Source organism: Sitophilus oryzae, unplaced genomic scaffold (genome assembly GCF_002938485.1).
Source record: "Sitophilus oryzae breed Bouriz unplaced genomic scaffold, Soryzae_2.0 scaffold_863_pilon_pilon, whole genome shotgun sequence".
NCBI classification, from domain to species: Eukaryota; Metazoa; Arthropoda; class Insecta; order Coleoptera; family Curculionidae; genus Sitophilus; species Sitophilus oryzae.
In genome coordinates this window covers 203767-223595 of record NW_022147487.1, presented here as the reverse complement: position 1 = coordinate 223595, position 19829 = coordinate 203767, and positions in this window count along the sequence as shown.

Genomic DNA, 19829 nt, shown 5'->3' with positions numbered 1-19829 from the left:
AGCCAAACAATAATATTCTTTGCTAATATCAACTAATGCCAAAATATGGCAACAGCGCCCTTCATAATGTATTTTCTGTGTAAATACTAGCACCTCAATAAAAAAAATAATGTGTCCTTATCTATATCTGACTCCGCAAAAAATCAAAGATGCCGGCTTCTTTCATAGCATTGCCACCGACCGCTGCTGTCGGGTTTCTCGGAAAGAAACCTACGTCGCCGGGCGACAACTAAAATTCAGTTAATATTTTATTATAATCGATCCTGACGAATAAATGAATTTCATAAATGAATGAATTTTATAAATGAATGAATTTTATAAATGAATGAATTTTATAAATGAATGAATTTTATAAATGAATGAATTTTATAAATGAATGAATTTTATAAATGAATGGTTTTTGCTGCCGAATTACTAGAATACAATATTTCAAGGCAGATGACGGATCTATTCGATAATTTTTATTCGAATAGTTTTCAACAAATGTTTTCTTACTAACTATCGAATTATTCGAATGAATTGCAACTATCGAATGTTTCGATAGTATTCATTCGATAGTTCCCACTACTAGATATAAGGCAAATAATGTAAAAATGTAAAAATGTAAAAATGTAAAAATGTAAAAATGTAAAAATGTAAAAATGTAAAAATGTAAAAATGTAAAAATGTAAAAATGTAAAAATGTAAAAATGTAAAATGTAAAAATGTAAAATGTAAAATGTAAAAATGTAAATGTAAAAATGTAAAATGTAAAAATGTAAAATGTAAAAATGTAAAATGTAAAATGTAAAAATGTAAAAATGTAAAATGTAAAATGTAAAAATGTAAAAATGTAAAAATGTAAAAATGTAAAAATGTAAAATGTAAAAATGTAAAAATGTAAAAATGTAAAATGTAGAAATGTAAAAATGTAAAAATGTAAATGGAAATGTAAAAATGTAAAAATGTAAAAAATGTAAAAGGTGTAAAAAGCTCATGTAAAAATGTAAAATCATAAAGAGGCAATGAAATGTAAAAGTGTAAAGTCTTAAGTGTAAGAAATGTAAAATGTAAAAGTGTAAAAGGCAGTAAAGTGTAAAAATGTAAAGTGTAAAGGAATGTAAAAGTGTAAAATGTAAAATGTAAAATGTAAAAGTGTAAAGTGTAAAAGTGTAAAATGTAGAAATGTAAAATGTAAAATGTAAAGATGTAAAATGTAAAAGTGTGAAATGTAAAAGAATGTAAGAAAGTGTAAAGTGTAAAAATGTAAAATGTAAAATGTAAAATGTAAAATGTAAAATGTAAAATGTAAAATGTAAAATGTGAAAATGTAAAAATGTAAAAATGTAAAAATGTAAAAATGTAAAAATGTAAAAATGTAAAAATGTAAAAATGTAAAAATGTAAAAATGTAAAAATGTACAGGGTGGGTCAAGTTCGACGCTTTTAAATGGAAACACCCTTTTCTATAAGAGATAGACGAAAACTAATATCGGTGTCTGGAGCTCAATTTTCATCAAAAACATGATGGTGAAAACCGCACATCAATATCTGTTACCGTTTCGGAGTTACGGGGTGTTTTTCAAAAATGTGCATTTTTAACCAATCGCTGTGACTTTTCTGCTATAGAAAATTTTGTATTTCTATGAAAACATTTCCAAAGCACCTTTTTACGTAGAATTTAATGGTTTAAGTATATTTTTTCTTAACTTAATAATTTAAGAGTTATCAACAGAAAAATTGATTTTTTATTTGGGATACCCTCTATAATTTTAATTAACTGAAAATAATTTAAAATTACCTTTCCAAAAATATAGCACATTTAATATTTTGTTATAATCCCTTTCGAAATACAGAATTTTTAAAAGTTCGCTACTTTTAACTAGTAGGCTTTGGACCCCTTATTGATGAAATGCCCTTAACGGAACTCGAAAACATATTTTTCCAGCAAGACGACGCACCGCATCTAAACGCTGAAGTTACCAGCAAATTTTTGCAGCCAATTTCAAGAATAATTGAATAGCTAACCAAGATCCCAGCCGTTGGCCGTCGAGGCCGCCTGACTTAGTGCCCATGGATCTAATCCTAATATTTGCGGAAGAATAAAGGTTCCTTATTCGTCCGTATAATCTAGACAAGAATTAGAAATACTTAGCAGTTATGAGAGGGTATCTTTCACCCCCACTGTGTTAATGAATTCCGGGAGAAATGTTAAAAAACTGCCCCGTCTGTCCATAACAGAAGACGGTTGATATGTTGAACACCTGTAGCAAAATCTCATGTCTTGGTTGGCTATTTATTTTTATTGTTATTAGATATAGTTTAAATGTGTTGATGTTGGTTAAATATATTTTAAATTGTTGTAAAATTCTGCATCTCTCATAGCAAATATTATTTTCGTTTTAATTGATGCTAAAAGTCTACCTGTAGACTTTTTTTTGCATTACAGCCGGTGCCGTTCAAAGCCTACTTATTTAAAGCGGACGAATTTTTATATACTCTATATCTCAGTTTATAATCATCTGCTGATGATGCTAACATGGTTAGCGAAACGCGCGTCCAGTGTAAAAGTAAATGTGTTTTGGTGTATTGTGGTGATTTAGTGTTTTTATTTTGCTCTATATCTCGAAGAGGAATCGAGCAAAATATCAAGTGTGTTATATTTTTGGAAAAGTAATTTTAAATTCTTTTCAATAAATTAAAAATATGCAGGGTGTCCCATGTAAAAAATCCAATTTTCGGTTGATAAATCTTAAATTATTAATTTTAAAAAATTATACTGAAACCATTAAATTCTACGTAAAAAGGTGTTTTGGAAATGTTTTCATAGAAATACAAAATTTTCCATAGCAAAAAAGTTACAGCGATTTGTTAAGAATGAATAATTTTGAAAAATACCCCGTAACTCCGAAACGGTAACATATATCGATATGCGGTTTTCACCATCATGTTTTTGACAAAAATTGTGCTCCAGACACCGATATTAGTTTTCGTCTATCTCCTATAGAAAAAGGTGTTTCCATTTAAAAGCGTCGAATTTGACCCACCCTGTACAATACTGGTCAGTGAAAACATTCATGTAGCGGTTACAAACCGAAAAAGTCAAAAATTTTAAACCCAGAAAAATTTTAAACCCAGTCGTGAAATTTCTTTGCACTGCTTTTTTTGCATTTAAAGTACTATTTTATCTTGCGGTTAAAGTACTATTTTATCTACTATATTTTTAAGATACAAGGCAATTTTAACAGTTGCTATGGAAAAAATAACTTTATTGAGAATAGAGGATAACAACAGTCAAATCGATTGGTCTCAACCAATCCAGATTATTTGATCAATCAATCTTAGAAAATCACATGGACTGTGAATGTCTCAATAATTGCGAAATCTCTTTGCTGCATGTACGAATAAATTTTTCAAATCACAGATGGAAAGAGAAAAATACGAAAGAAAAATTAACGTCCATATGCAAAATATTATTAATAAACAACAATATATATTCATGATTACATTGAAAAATGATATTTACAACGCGCCCGGCGTATACTTGCAACTTATTTATTGCTTCGGAACACCTGGGCTGCTCCTTGCCTATTTCAAATTATTATTAATAATTTTTTTCTCTCTGTTAATTTCGAATTAATTCGACACTTTGTATGCGCTAATGGATTTTTTCCTCGGACGATTTCCACTAAAATTTTATGTGTTTACTTAAATAATGGCTTAGGTGTAATCGTAAATTATATTTTTATTAATAATATGGATAATTACTGATGGGAGGCGTCACATAACGTTTTTCTATGTGATGTATCTTGTTTAAACGGTAAAAAAATGTTCCTGAAGAAGGTTTGTATCAGAATTGCTATTGGATTTAAGAAGGCGAGATTCCTGGGCCTATTTTAAAAAAATTGGCGCCGGGAGGCACGTATAGCCGCCCATACTAAAATATGTTAATAAAAAGTTGGTAGGCAGTTCTTTTAGTAAAATTTTTCCATAGATTTAGGAAGAACAGATATCACATTATGCATTTTAACCCGATCAAACATTCGGAGGTTGACTACGTACTGTAAAAAGCAACTGAGATAGAGAAGGCGACATTGCCACATATCAAATTTGCGCCTATCTATTTAGTCTGATTTGCAGAAAAGGTGACTTTAAAACCTTCACCGGATATCAATAAATCTCAATTTCTTAATTAAATGAATAGTTTATTTTTAAAGAAGCATGCGTAATAATATGTTATTAAACAGAGGATATATGCGTTACTATTAAAGGACATGTTTACTGTTTAATGTGCTGAAACGTCTAGAACTATTGTTAACGTCGCTGCTAGTCTTCCAGAATGAAATGAGCCGTCCGTCCCACCACCCCTCGCGACGGCCCATGGTCCGTTATAGCGTACTACGTTTACCTTACGGTGTGTTTGAAGTCGGAATCAAGTCCGAAGTGAACTTTTCAGTTTTTTTCAGTAGTTCTTGTTTTTGCTTAATGTGCTTTTGAATCTGCGAATTTTCAATATGGCACGACAGTGTCAAATGTGTGGACAAATAAGCTCAAATTTCCCGAATTTGTCTATTCACAGGTAGGTATTGTTTCCGCCGCGCCGTAATCGTACATAGGCGTCCCACAAGGGAGCCTCTCACAATTAAAATAATTTCTAATTATATTTGTTGAATTTTGATCTATTAAAACAAGAACGTAGTAGCCGGTAATTGAATTATAATTCGTCTCAATTACTACCTAACTGTTGTAGATCATAACAAATTTGAATATAAACGGTACATTTGAAACTTTATTATAAGCCAGACATTTTTTTCTTAAAATTGCATCCTATTTTGGTCATTAATACGATATTCTAAAGGAATTTTGCTCAATAAATAAACAAAGATGTTTACCCGACCTTTTTTACATTTTATTGCTTTATTATATTTGCCCCTTCGGCCTTGTTTAGACAATGTTTTACCACCGTACAAATACATCTTCCTAGAGTTATTTGTACGGTGTGTTTAACTTTTTTTAGAATGGGACGAACTGTAGATAATTCTTAGGCTACTAGTTTTATACATACCTATATAGAGAGTGACCCAGGCCTCCAAAAAAGCTTTTTACCTATTACGTTTTTGGTTTGTGATTTTTATTTCAATTTTTTACATAAGATGGGGACTATTGTAACGCACATTTTCAAAATATTTTTGTCAACATACAGGGTGATTCAAACCGCAATACATATGCTTAATACAGTTCATGAAGATTAGGACATTTAACTAAAATTTGATTATCTGATGAAGCTACCTTTAAAAGTAATGGATTTGTAAATAAACGTAATAGGTATTCATTATTATGCGACAGAAATCCCATACTGTAGCACACAGATTTTATACTTTTAATGATAAATGCCTTCTATTGCGAGACTAAAAGGCAATTGCCTCGTATCAGAGCCATCATAATACAAGAAGAAGACCGAAAGTCATATCTTGTCTTATATTTAAAAAAAAACACAATTTTCTCATTAAATATTGATTTAGATTGATGTCAAAGTTATTAATAATACAAGATTAAACAACTATTACACAGTACTTCACAGGAAGCTATCGATTGCGAACTAACTAAATCGTTACTAATTAGGTACTAATTTTGAAAAGTTTTTTTTAAGATAAAAAAAGGTAAAACTAAAACTTAAACTATCATTTGAGATTAAACGGGAAGTTCTAAATAATGTTGCCTATTCTAAACAAGAAAAATATATTTATAAGTTAAGTTTTATAACATTTCTAATTAAATTTGGGCGAAAAGAATATTTCTGTTTGCTGTAGGTAATTTTCTCAGGGAAAATACGTAAATAAAAATGATTTTTTAAGCAAAAAAAAGTCAAAAGGACAAGCTATTCCAAAAAAGGACTGTCCTTTTCAAAAAAGGACAAGTGGCAACCCTAGGTATTTCTGGAATGGAAATTTAATGGCAAATCTACAACTTTGGTTTGAAAATATGTTCCGGCCTACCTATGTTTACAAAAATGTCTAAAATGTGCCTAAATGCCTCCATATTCTGAAAAAAAAAATTGAAAGAAAAGTCACCAACCACAAACCTAATATAGAACAGTTGTCAACGAAGCCTGTCACACGAAGCCTGTGAGTCACCCTGTAAATATTCAAAAGTAACTGAAAGTTTATATAGAAGTAACTGAAAGTTTAAATTGAAAATCGACGTTGGAGTGATTTTCGAAAACTACTAACGTTTCAACATAAGTATATGTGGGATATTAATTGTATTATTATATTAGACCTTATAACAAAACTCATCTGACGAAAAAGTGTTAATGTAGTTATTAATATGGAGTAAAAATTTTACTAATTACTTTGCTTTTACTTTACTAATTAAATTCGTTCCAAAAAACGATACGCCACTGGCCATTAGAACAATCCAAATGCGCCTAGTTGCCGGGGTCGGAAATTTTAGACTTCTCTGTCTCTTCTGTCCTTGTTTGACACATTGGAATGTTTGATACACTACCAACGAGTATTTATGAATGAGATGTTCGGTCTATCTTTATAATGTCTTTGAATTTTTCCAATTTTTTTTTTCTCAAAAACTGCAACTTTGACTGATTTTGATGTTATTACAAATTTTGTTGCAAATATTATTCCTAATCTTAAATTGAAAACCACGTTTCGCTAGCTACTGTAATTTTGGAGTTACGATTTTTTTTTAAATTTTTAACCTAATCTAAATTTGTTTCTTTTATCGACTTGTGCTGCTTCTGTTGTTGTTGCGAGAATTTTGGAGATGGGTGGAAAGTCTGAAAGTGATAAAGAGAGTTCAGTGTCACAGATACAGAACAATGAACAAGAGACTGAAACTTTAGTAGTTGATACGGAGACTGAGACTGAAAGCAACTCTGCTGACTCTGATAAGTCTGATATCTCTGACTCTGAGATTGTTGAATTCACAAACGTGACCCCTGCCCCTGCAGCTGCCTCTGACTCCCTGACTGATAATAAGAAAGACTAATAAGTATTTATTTTGTTTTATTTAGTTTATTTGTCTTGTTCTTGTTGATTTGTTATATTGTTCTGTAGCATGGGCGCCGGACAGGGGGTCAAGAGGGGGCATTTGCCCCCCCCCCTGGATCACTGAAACAATAAAAATAAAAGCTATCTTCTTACATCCATCTGTAAAAAAAATAATCATTATTATGAAATTGTTAGGTGTTACCTGTAAAATAATAAAAAATGTGGTAATTATTGGGAAAACTGGAAATCGTCCGATTTTCACCAAAATTGTTATACACACTATTTTGAGGTCGTAGATTACGAATCTACTTTTTTCTTGGCGGTCTCTTACCGTTTTTCAGAAAAACGGAAAATTATTTCAACATTGAATTTTTCTTTATTTCGGCCCTATAAAGTAAATAATTTCACTATATTTTCATTATATTATGGTTTATCTAAAAGCCACACTTGATTGGGGATAGAAAAATGTCCAACATTTTACTGAAAAACACTTTTCTTGACAAAATAACAAAGAAAATTGAGACCAGATGGAAGTTTGACATTTGATATATCCTTCTTTCTCTCTCCTATGTAATGAGGGAGACAAATATATTCTAGACCTATTCTAGAAATTTGACAATTTACAACGTTGCCATATCTTCTATTTTTTCGGGTGATTAGGGATTTTAAATAAACTACCTATTATGAGATCGACAATAATTAAATATACACCTATATCCACAAAGTTACGCGGAAGAGTTTTGTTTACATTGGTTTTAACTTCTTTGCGGAGGGGGTTAATCTTTTTTTGATATAATATAACAAAAGATTAACACCCTCCGCATGGAAGTTGTAACCAATGCAATCAAAACTCTTTCGTGCAACTTTGTAGTTATAAATAGTCAGATCTCGTTGGTAAAATAGCAGTTATGAGAAGGAGCCGTTCTTCTGCCGACCGCCTTTCGTAATTCCAGAATGAGCGAAAAAAACACGCTAAATTTAGGTTTAGCATTGGCAACGTTTAGCATTGGCAACTTTAAATGCCAGAAACACATAAGCTTACTTCGGGTTTCTCTTATTACCGATTCTGAACCGTCCTAGAACTGTGATGCGTATGTGCAGAAGGAAATATTAAGACATTATTTCATTTGCGCATGCGCTGCAGAGTTCTAGGACGGTTCAGATCGGTAATAACAAGAACCCGAACAAAGCTATAATCTAACATTTTAGATTGTTTACAAATTTATTTTAGCAAATTTTCCTCTATTATGCATAGAATTGGTTAAAAAAGTAACAGAAAATAGCAAAAACATTATTGATTATTGAATACCTAACAAAATATGTGCTAGAAAACCTTAAAAATATGAGAAATTAAGAAAAATTCGATATTGAAATTATTTTCCGTTTTTCCGAAAAACGGTAAGAGACCGCCAAGAAAAAAGTTCAGATTCGTAATCTACGACTTCAAAATAGGGTGTATACCAATTTTGGTGAAAATCGGACGATTTCCAGTTTTCCAAATAATTACCAAAAAAAAAATAATTACCAAAAATTTTTTATTCATTTTTACCTTGCTCCTCCCTAAATTTCATTCTTCCGGCGCCCATGTTCTGTAGTACTCTGTACAGAAAAGTACTATAACTTGATTTATTATAAGATTTATGAGAAAAATAAAAATCAAATATATTTTGAAAGTTATATTTTCTTAACTTTCCCGGAACCTTCCCGGAAAGTTTCCAAGTTTTCATAACATTAAAGAAATTTTCCATTCCCATCACTATCCCGATTTGGGGAACGTTCCCTCGACTGCCAACGGCTGGGATCTTGGTTAGCTATTCAATTATTCTCAAAATTGGCTGCAAAAATTTGCTTATAACTTCAGCGTTCTGAGGCGGTGCCTCGTCTTGCTGGAAAAATATGTTTTCGAGTTCCATTAGGGGCAGATCATCAATAAGGGGTTCAAAGCCTACTAGTTAAAAGGCGAATTAATGGCGAACTTTTAAAATTTCTGTATTTCGAAGGGGACTGTAACAAAATATCCAGTATGCTATATTTTTGAAAAGGTAATTTTAAGTTCTTTTTACTTAATTAAAAATATACAGGGTGTCTTAAATAAAAAAAACAATTTTTCTGTTGATAACTCTTAAATTATTAATTCTACAAATTTATACTTAGACCATTAAATTCTAGGTAAAAAGGTGCATTGGAAATGTTTTCACAAAAATACAAAAATTTCCATAGCAAAAAAGTTACAGCCGATTTGTTAAAAATGCACATTAACTCATAAACGGTCACAGATATCGATGTGCGGTTTTCACCATCATGTTTTTGATAAAAATTGAACTCCAAACTGTAAAATCGTCTCGGATACTGGCTTTTTTCGAAGCCGTGAAACTGTATGATGAGTTATAACTCAAGAAAGAGGGACACAATAGATCTGTCAAGTTTGGAAACATTAATTTTGGAAAAAAAATACGTTAAAGGCATACACAATTTCGCTTATGTGGTAGCACTCCTTATCAAGCGTTTTAAAAAAATCCATGACTAATTTCATTAGCTAAATTGTTTCTACGCAGACAGTGTGTCTTCTACTGAAAACCCACGCCGAGCATATTTCTCTAATTGTATTTGACAGACATTACGGCGATTCATAGTAAATTAACAATTACTATATCCTTTCCTGTACATTCCTTCTGTATTAGTCTATAAAAAAAAACATTGTGTTTTGCAGAAAAATTATCCAAAAATACGTATTAAATAAATTTATTTTTATAAAAATACTAGAGTGTACCCGCGACTTCATTTGTAATGCTCATGATAAAGCAAAGCAAGAATTTCCATTAATATACAAACTGGATAAAATTTTCTCATATTTATGTCAGCATGAGAAAAAAGCGATATTATGGCGATTATAATATGGCGATTATATTATATAACTTGGTAATATTTGAGGGGTAGTTTCATCTCGTTGGAATTTGACTTTCGAAAAATCCGTTTGCCAAAAATAAACTTTTTACGTCAAGTAGTTTAAGCAGAATCGTGGTTAAGAAATTACCCAACTTTTTGGAACACCCTGTATGGTTTTTTAAAAAATTTCAGAATATGTAAAAAAACAAATAAATTATGTTTATCCAAGCGTTTTCCCGAAAGACTCACCGTTTTTTAAATAACAAATATTGTAATATTTGAGGGGCGTTTTCACCGTCTTGGAATTTGAGATTCGAGAAACCCCTCCTTATCGAACCTCTACACCCCACAGTCAATCCGTTTGCCAAAAATCAGCTTTAAACGTCAAGCAGTTTAAGCAGAATCGTGATTACTCAATGGTCATATTTTATTTTATGAAACACCCTGTATAAATTTATAAAAAATCTTAAAATATGTTGATGGTGAGTTTTTCCGAAAAACTCACCGGTTTTTACATAAAAAATATTTTAATATTTGAGGGATAGTTTCACCCCCTTAGAATTCGAGTTTCGAAAAATCCCTTCTTATCGAACCTCTACACCCTAAAGTCAATCTGTTTTCCAAAAATCAGCTTTTTACATCAAGCGCTTTAACCCATTTTCGGCCATTGTTGCGTAAACGCAACAGTCACTTTGGCTGCGTTTATAAAAAAAATGATGATATTATACAATTTAATTATATTTTGTACGGATAAACACATATACAGTAATGACCACTGACATATTTTAGTTTGGTTTAAGTTAGATTTGTTACCTAGATAATTTTAGAAAAACCGGAAATTTTTTTAATGGGCACGTCGTATTTTTCAATTATCTTTTTTACCCTGTATTACACCAAATTTATGTGTTTTGATATATACAAATTGGGGCCAATACTTCATATGCTGATATAAATTTGAGGAAATAAATCTATATCCTACTGTTTTTTTTAAGAACCACTCCAAATTTTAGTTATGGCCGAATATATGAAGTCTCGATTTAATTTTCCTGTCCAGACTTGTCAAACGGCAATCGTTACTGTTATCTGTTACGACGTGCAGTGTTTACTTTGCGTTAGAGATGGGCGGTTATTGGTAAAAAACCGGTTATAGGTTAACCGGAATTATCTTTAAAAAATAGAGAACAACGGCATACGGTCGAGTCGGCCTACAAACACGTAAACGTTTACGTACGCATGCGCATTTCTTATATTTTTTATCTTTTACGTGTATAAAAAATAGAAAATATAAGAAATGCGCATGCGTACGTAAACGTTTACGTGTTTGTAGGCCGACTCGACCGTATGCCGTTGTTCTCTATTAATAACTTGACAAAATTAACCGACACAAATTAACCGGTTATTCAAATAACCTAACCTAGCAAAACTAAATATTTAGTTTTCCTATAGGTTTACTTACCTCTACACTCCATAGGTCTAGTTCAAATTTAGATAATAAACTTAGTTAAATCGCATGATTAAATAGAGATTGTAGCAATGTAAGTATGTATATGTACAAAATGAATTTAAATAAAAATGCTAACCTCACTTTTTTGACTAGACATGGATATGATATTAAAACTAGTAATTACTTAACGTTCAAATAAACCACACAACTCACAAGTTCTACAATCTACAACCAATTTATTTTAATCAAATACCAAAGAAAAATAAAGAGATTAAAATGAATAAATAATGAAAGATTATCTTCATTCATTACTTGAACTTCAATTTTGTATTCTTAGTCTAAGCTTCAAGAGAGACTTCAAACTACAAATAAAATATATTTACGGTGAAACGTGGGTGAAACTGGGCGAAACCATGGAAAACTTTTGAAGAACCGTTGAAAATCCGTTAAAGTTGGTTAAAATTTAAATATAGAATTTAGAGAATCTATTTGAAGTTAGGTTCGTATCACTTGGCTAGCTGGTGGCTAGTAGTAGTCTATGCCATTAGTACTTTGTTTTACGGCCTGACCTGTCAGGGCCATTTGGCCGTTGTTTTGATTATTATCATCAGGGTTCGCCTGATGCCTGATTTAATTTTGACATTTGATGTTTGATGTCATATATTTTCGTTTTGGGAGCGGGAGCGGGATCTCCCGTTATCGTCGTAATATCTGGAAGATCCGTGCCGTTCGCTCCTTCGAAATTTACGATTCAAACAGCTAAATATTTAATTGTTACTTGTTTTAAACAAGTACGATTTTTTTAAAAATAACCGGCTATAGGTTATTGAACGTAATGCAAGGTTATTAGGTTAACTGGTGAAAAAAAACTACCTTTAAATAACCGGTTATTTTAGAGGAAAATACCGGTTATTCAAAAAACCGGTTACTTTTGCCCATCTCTACTTTGCGTTAACCACGAGCGTACGTGAACTAGTATTGTGTCATTGTGTGTAAAGCGACATTTTCAAGTGTCAAAATGCCAAAATTTCTCACAGAAAGAATTAGAGCTAGCTTTAGAAGAAATAGTACAAGATTTGGACTGTGACAATCTAAGTAGAATATTACTTTTATATGCAAGACATTTTTAGATCATATGCTTTTGTATTTTAGAAATAGATGCTGTGTATATTCCGCCACACGTCTCGACGAACTTACAGACGAAGAGAATTTTTCTGAGGATATCGAAAGACGAGAACAAAATGAAAATGCCGATATCGCGGGAACTTTTGAAATTCATACCAATGAAAATGACATGTATGATGATTCTGATGAATCTTGGCTGTTAAAAGGCAGAGAATTTTAGAGCAAAACCAAACCAATTTGAATCCCGTCTGGCGGTCTGGAAATTTTTTGCATCAAAATGTTCCGAAATCAAAGGAAGAAGATATGACCGAAGCTCTAAGAAATCAATTAGAGGGTTTATCGCCTTTACAAATATTTTTTTAATTTTTTTGACGATGCAGTTTTGGACTTGATAATACAATTTTCCGAAAAATATGCCAGGGATAACAACCAGCACAGTTTTCATCTACCCAGAGAGGAACTGTTGAATTTTATTGGAATCCTTATTTTGTCTGGTTACCACCGGCTGCCTCAAACTGACATGTATTGGTCTATGGATGAAGATAAAACTGTAAATACAGTTAGAAACTGTATGAGTTGAAATAAGTTCAAAACCATGAAACGTAATTTGCATTTGAGCGACAACACCAAATTTGACATTAGGACTTCATGTTTTCGGCCAATGTTTCGTAAACGCAACACCATTTTTTATTATAGCTCTGTATTTTTGTGTTTTTCTATTACAATATATGTAGTTATTAACCATTTTTACGTAATATATTTTTAATTAACATAGTATACGTAGTATATTTTAAATTAACATAGTTTGACATAATGTTTTTAGTTGTATACAAACTACAAACGATGCAATTGATTGTAGTAAATTCAATTTTTTTGTAGTACTAATAATTAGCCAGAAAAAGTAAACAAGTGTGCGCAATGTAATAAAGAATAAAAATATTTGTTAGCTCGTGGTAATAATTTATCCGATGGACTAACAATGGACTGCTTCGATTCCCAAAGAAAAACCAACGTCGAAGGACCACTCTTTCGAGAATAAACCCACAAATTGAAATCACTACTTTATTTTTTCAATAATTTTGCTCTATTTCAATGACCGGCCGACAATGGGTTAAGCAGGATCGTGATTAATCAATGACCAGATTTTTCGAAACACCCTGTATACATTTTTAAAAAATCTTAAAATATGTAAAACAACAAAATAAAATATACGTGTTTAAGCGTTTTTTCGGAAACTTGACCGTTTTTTAAATAAAAAATATTGTAATATGGGTGAAACCCTCTTGGAACTGGAATTTCGAAAATCCCTTCTTATCGAACCTCTACACCCTAGAATCAACCTGTATGCCAAAATTGAGCTTCTTACGTTAAGTGGTTTGAACAGGTCCGTGATTAATCAGTATGTCAGTCACTTAAGGATTTTATATGTTAGTATAGATACCTGTGTTTACGAAGCGTTATTCATCAAAAACTAAGTATGTATGTTTAACAGCGACCCCTTATTTATTCAATATAACTTCCATAAAATTAAATTAAAGCATAAAGATGCGGCGGGCAGATAAAATAAATTAATCATAATGGAAGTTCGAAGTTGGAACCCTGAGAAAATAGAGAGGGACTAGCCTCAAGCCCGAAGAAATATCTCCGATCATTAATTAGATGTCAAATAGGTAGAAAATGATTCGAAAATAACGTTAAGTGGAGATTCATTGAATAAACGCTAGGTGTATTTAGGTTATATTTTATTTGAAATATTATTACATGGTATTTTTTAAATATATAAGGTCAACAATATAGGTAGAAAAATAACATAATAATATAAAATATAAATATATCGACATACAGTGTGGTTTTTTGCGAAAAAAAATATTGAAATTTTTCTTCACACTTTCTGGAATATATTGAAAAACTTTTGAGTGCCGCTTGTTTATAGTGCCTGGAGAAAATGCAATGTTGCCACCTCCTACGTTATCCACAGTCTGTATGTTTATAAAGCTACATTCGCAATCAATTCGCTGGCCGAGTGGTACTTTGGCACGCAAGCTTATCATATGTACTTCAGTGTAATCATTCACAACAAAATTCGACGCCAGAGTGCAAGTTGAAGTTGGATTGAAAGCTTGCAAGCTGCAAACTTCCACTTCAGCACGTAATTTTCGTTTGACAATTATGACAATTTTTGACATTTAAATTTTAATAATTATTTTGTTTGTGTTTACACGTTTGTGTCACAAGCCATTTTCCTGTGAAAAGTAAATATTTATTATTAAAAGAAAAATGAGTGAAGTGGACGCTATTCCTATTTTATCAGGACTTGTGGCTTTGCTGTTAAAAAAACGGCAATTATTGTTGCAGCTCAATAATTCGCTTGATCGTAAACCAAGGGGTTTACCAAAATCTAAAAAATGAGGCGTCCGACCCATATTAATGGCGAGAAAAAGTTTTGGGTGCTACGAAAATCTTTTACAAGAAGCTCGCTTAAGCAATCCCATAATTGAGACACATTTTAGAAAAAAATCATCACTAAATGACGTTCTTGTTTCCATTTTTCTAAACATAAAAACTTGGAAAACTTAATTAACAACTGTTCCGGATTTTGCCTCTTCCATATGCTCTTCCAAAATAAAAACAAACAACTGACCTAAAAAAATGTGAGGAGACGTTTAAACACGCGTGCGCAAAATTCGACTTGAAATTTGTTGTGAATGGTTAATTTCGTGCCGACTTTAATGTCGAATTGCCACTTGGCCAGCGAATTGATTTCGAATGTAGCTTAAGTTATACGTTCACATTTTTAAATTTCTTTCAAAAAAAAATACTTAAATTAATTTCATTCGCTGTAGATTTTTTCATCATTGTAGATTACTATTAAATATAATGCAACGTCCACAATATTTTAAATACCTTTTTTTAGTAAACTGAAATAATGAACAATTATAGCAGCTTTGCAACAGTGCAACAGTTCAAAATCAGCGCCCTGTATTAGATATGTAAATAGTAACGTTTGACCTATATACATTTAAACAGATCAACTGATGGCATTTTTGGTTATCCAAAGCACTTGAGATTTTACTCAAAACGGCAAACCTCTGACAAGACTATAAAAATAGGCAAATGTAAAATAAGCGTGTGAGAATATTTTTTTTCAAATGTCATAAAATTATTACTTTTTGCGACGTGATTGACAATATAAAAAAATCATTTTAGCTCCTAGGCATAAAAGTAAAGCACTTTTACGCCTAAGCGTAAAAGTACGAAAATATATTATTAAACTGACATGAAGTGTCAAATTCAACGAGCGTAACCATAGTTTCTCGATATATAATTACATACAAGGTATTAATTTTAAATCTTTTTATACTATTTGGAACGTTTAAAATTGTTTAAAAAAGTATTTGTGACGTTTGAAAAAAATGGCTTGTTCTATTCGGAGTCAAAATGAATTTTTGTGGCTCGTCTGTATATCAAACCTACAGCCTCGCTGTAGGTTTAACAATATACTATTATTAAACAATATACTATTATTATTCAAATATAAATATCAGTTATTTTGGTGTGAAGAAAACCGAAAGAGTAAATGTATTTTCTTTTTGTTTAATGTATTTAGTACCAAATATACGTGCAAGTGTAGTGCTGTCAAGAATTGCAGTGTAATGAAGTGTAGTGTTGCGCTTATAGGTAAAGTGATAAAACGACACTCTAACCTAATTACATAGATCTGCTATCTATCGGAGTCCGATTTTGTAATGGTAGGTAAGTTTTTTACGTTTAATCTGAATTTTCCAAGTCGTTTTTAAATTATTCTAGTCGATGTGTCAACAGTGGGAGTCGAACAAGCCGAGATTCTGGTAATTGCTTGGTATTTGCGGCTGACTATCCATTGCTGCCGGCGGCTCTCAAAATGTTGCCATTATTTTTAGGGTTCCGTACCCAAAGGGTAAAAATGGGAACCCTATTACTAAGACTTTGCTATCCATCCGTCCGTCCGTCTGTCACAACGGTCTATCTTATGAACCGTTATAGCTAGACAGTTGAAATTTTCACAGATAATGTATCTATGTTGCCGCTATAAGAACAAATACTAAAAAGAGAATTATATAATTGTTTATAAATAAAAAAGTACTTTCACTAAACATTATCTTTTAAGTAAGAATTTTACATAGAATCTCTCAAGTCCTCGGTGACCGCGTGGTTAAAGCGTTAGGACTTTACGCTGCTATGACGTTGAAGCCGTAGTAAGGCAGGTTCGAATCCTAGTCAAGGCGACTTTTTTTAATCGTTTTTTTTTAATTTTTACATATTTCTACATATTTATTTTTACTTTTTACATATTTATTATTGATTAATACAATGTTTAGTAATGTGTTTCTTCATTTTTTTTAAATTACTTATACGCGCATTCAAAATTTCAGCTGAATCGGAAAAAAGTTGTCTAATGTTGTATAGATCTGAGACCGTCTGTCACAACGGTCTATCTTATGAAGCGTTATAGCTAGACAGTTGAAATTTTCACAGATAATGTATCTATGTTGCCGCTATAAGAACAAATACTAAAAACAGAATTAAATAATTGTTTATAAATAAAAAAGTAGTTTCACTAAACATTATCTTTTAAGTAAGAATTTTACATAGAATCTCTCAATTCCTCGGTGACCGCGTGGTTAAAGCGTTAGGACTTTACGCTGCTATGACGTTGAAGCCGTAGTAAGGCAGGTTCGAATCCTAGTCAAGGCGACTTTTTTTAATCGTTTTTTTTTAAATTTTTACATATTTTTACATATTTATTTTCACTTTTTACATATTTATTATTGATTAATACAAGGTTTAGTAATGTGTTTCTTCATTTTTTTTAAACTACTTATACGCGCATTCAAAATTTCAGCTGAATCGGAAAAAAGTTGTCTAATGTTGTATAGATAATGAATGGTACGGAACCCTTCGTACGCGAATCCGACTCGCACTTGACCAATTTTTTAAATTTCGAAGTTAAATTACTCGGTTATTGCAATCTAATGTATTTGAAATAAAAAATACCGTATACCTTTACGGTTTAGCTCAACAACTCCCTAACTTTTTGTGTCCCAGAGCCCCCCTGGCAGGCTGGAACAAGTACTGGGCGGTAAAAACAAGGAACCGTACCTTCGGGTGGTACGGAACCGCGTCCCTCGTCATTTCTGACACCGCATGTGCACCGGGTTCCCAAATAATTTATTTACCGGGACAAAACACGGGTTTACAATTATGTAGATAATTCCTTCACGACCTCGGCCGTAAGTCTAGATGGGGCCTTAGATAAGGCGCGGATGATGCATAGAGCCATCTAGCCGTGCGACTGGTAAACGTCAAAAATATTTCTTTTTCGGTTTTTAATGAACACTGCCTTCCATAAAATTAATAAAATGAAAAATTTACGAAATAATATACATGTACTGATTTCTTTCGAAAATCGACAACTATGAAACTATGAACCCTTCCCGGACACAAACGGTACATTGTGAGACAGGAAATTGTAGACAGAAGCAAGCCGTATAACATAGAATACAACATTTTAATGAACAGTGTTTTCCATAAAATTAATAAAATGAAAAATATACGAAATAATATACATGTACTGATTTCTTTCGAAAATCGACAACTATGAAACTATGAACCCTTCCCGGACACAAACGGTACATTGTGAGACAGGAAATTGTAGAGAGAAACAAGCCCTATAACATAGGATACAACATTTTAATGAACAGTGCTTTCCATAAAATTAATAAAATGAGAAATATACGAAATAATATACATGTACTGATTTCTTTCGAAAACCGACAACTATGAAACTATGAACCCTTCCCGGACACAAACGGTACATTGTGAGACAGAAAATTGTAGAGAGAAACAAGCCCTATAACATAGGGTACAACATTTTAATGAACAGTGCTTTCCATAAAATTAATAAAATGAGAAATATACGAAATAATATACATGTACTGATTTCTTTCGAAAACCGACAACTATGAAACTATGAACCCTTCCCGGACACAAACGGTACATTGTGAGACAGAAAATTGTAGAGAGAAACAAGCCCTATAACATAGGGTACAACATTTTAATGAACAGTGCTTTCCATAAAATTAATAAAATGAGAAATATACGAAATAATATACATGTACTGATTTCTTTCGAAAACCGACAACTATGAAACTATGAACCCTTCCCGGACACAAACGGTACATTGTGAGACAGAAAATTGTAGAGAGAACAAGCCCTATAACATAGGATACAACATTTTAATGAACAGTGCTTACCATAAAATTAATAAAATGAAAAATATACGAAATAATATACATATACTGATTTCTTTCGAAAATCGACAACTATGAAACTATGAACCCTTCCCGGACACAAACAGTACATTGTGAGACAGGAAATTGTAGAGAGAAACAAGCCCTATAACATAGGATACAACATTTTAATGAACAGTGCTTACCATAAAATTAATAAAATGAAAAATATACGAAATAATATACATGTACTGATTTCTTTCGAAAATCGACAACTATGAAACTATGAACCCTTCCCGGACACAAACAGTACATTGTGAGACAGGAAATTGTAGAGAGAAACAAGCCCTATAACATAGGATACAACATTTTAATGAACAGTGCTTACCATAAAATTAATAAAATGAAAAATATACGAAATAATATACATGTACTGATTTCTTTCGAAAATCGACAACTATGAAACTATGAACCCTTCCCGGACACAAACAGTACATTGTGAGACAGGAAATTGTAGAGAGAAACAAGCCCTATAACATAGGATACAACATTTTAATGAACAGTGCTTACCATAAAAATTAATAAAATGAAAAAATATACGAAATAATATACATGTACTGATTTCTTTCGAAAATCGACAACTATGAAACTATGAACCCTTCCCGGACACAAACAGTACATTGTGAGACAGGAAATTGTATGAGAGAGAAACAAGCCCTATAACATAGGATACAACATTTTAATGAACAGTGCTTACATATAAAATTAATAAAATGAAAAAATATACGAAATAATATACATGTACTGATTTCTTTCGAAAATCGACAACAATGAAACTATGAACCCTTCCCGGACACAAACGGTACATTGTAAGACATGAAATTGTAGAGAGAAACAAGCCCTATAACATAGGATATAACATTTTAATGAACAGTGCTTTCCATAAAATCAATAAAATGAGAAATATACGAAATAATATACATGTACTGGTTTCTTTCGAAAATCGACAACAATGAAACTATGAACCCTTCCCGAACACAAACGGTACATTGTGAGACAGGAAATTGTAGAGAGAAACAAGCCCGATAACATAGGATACAACATTTTAATAAACAGTGCT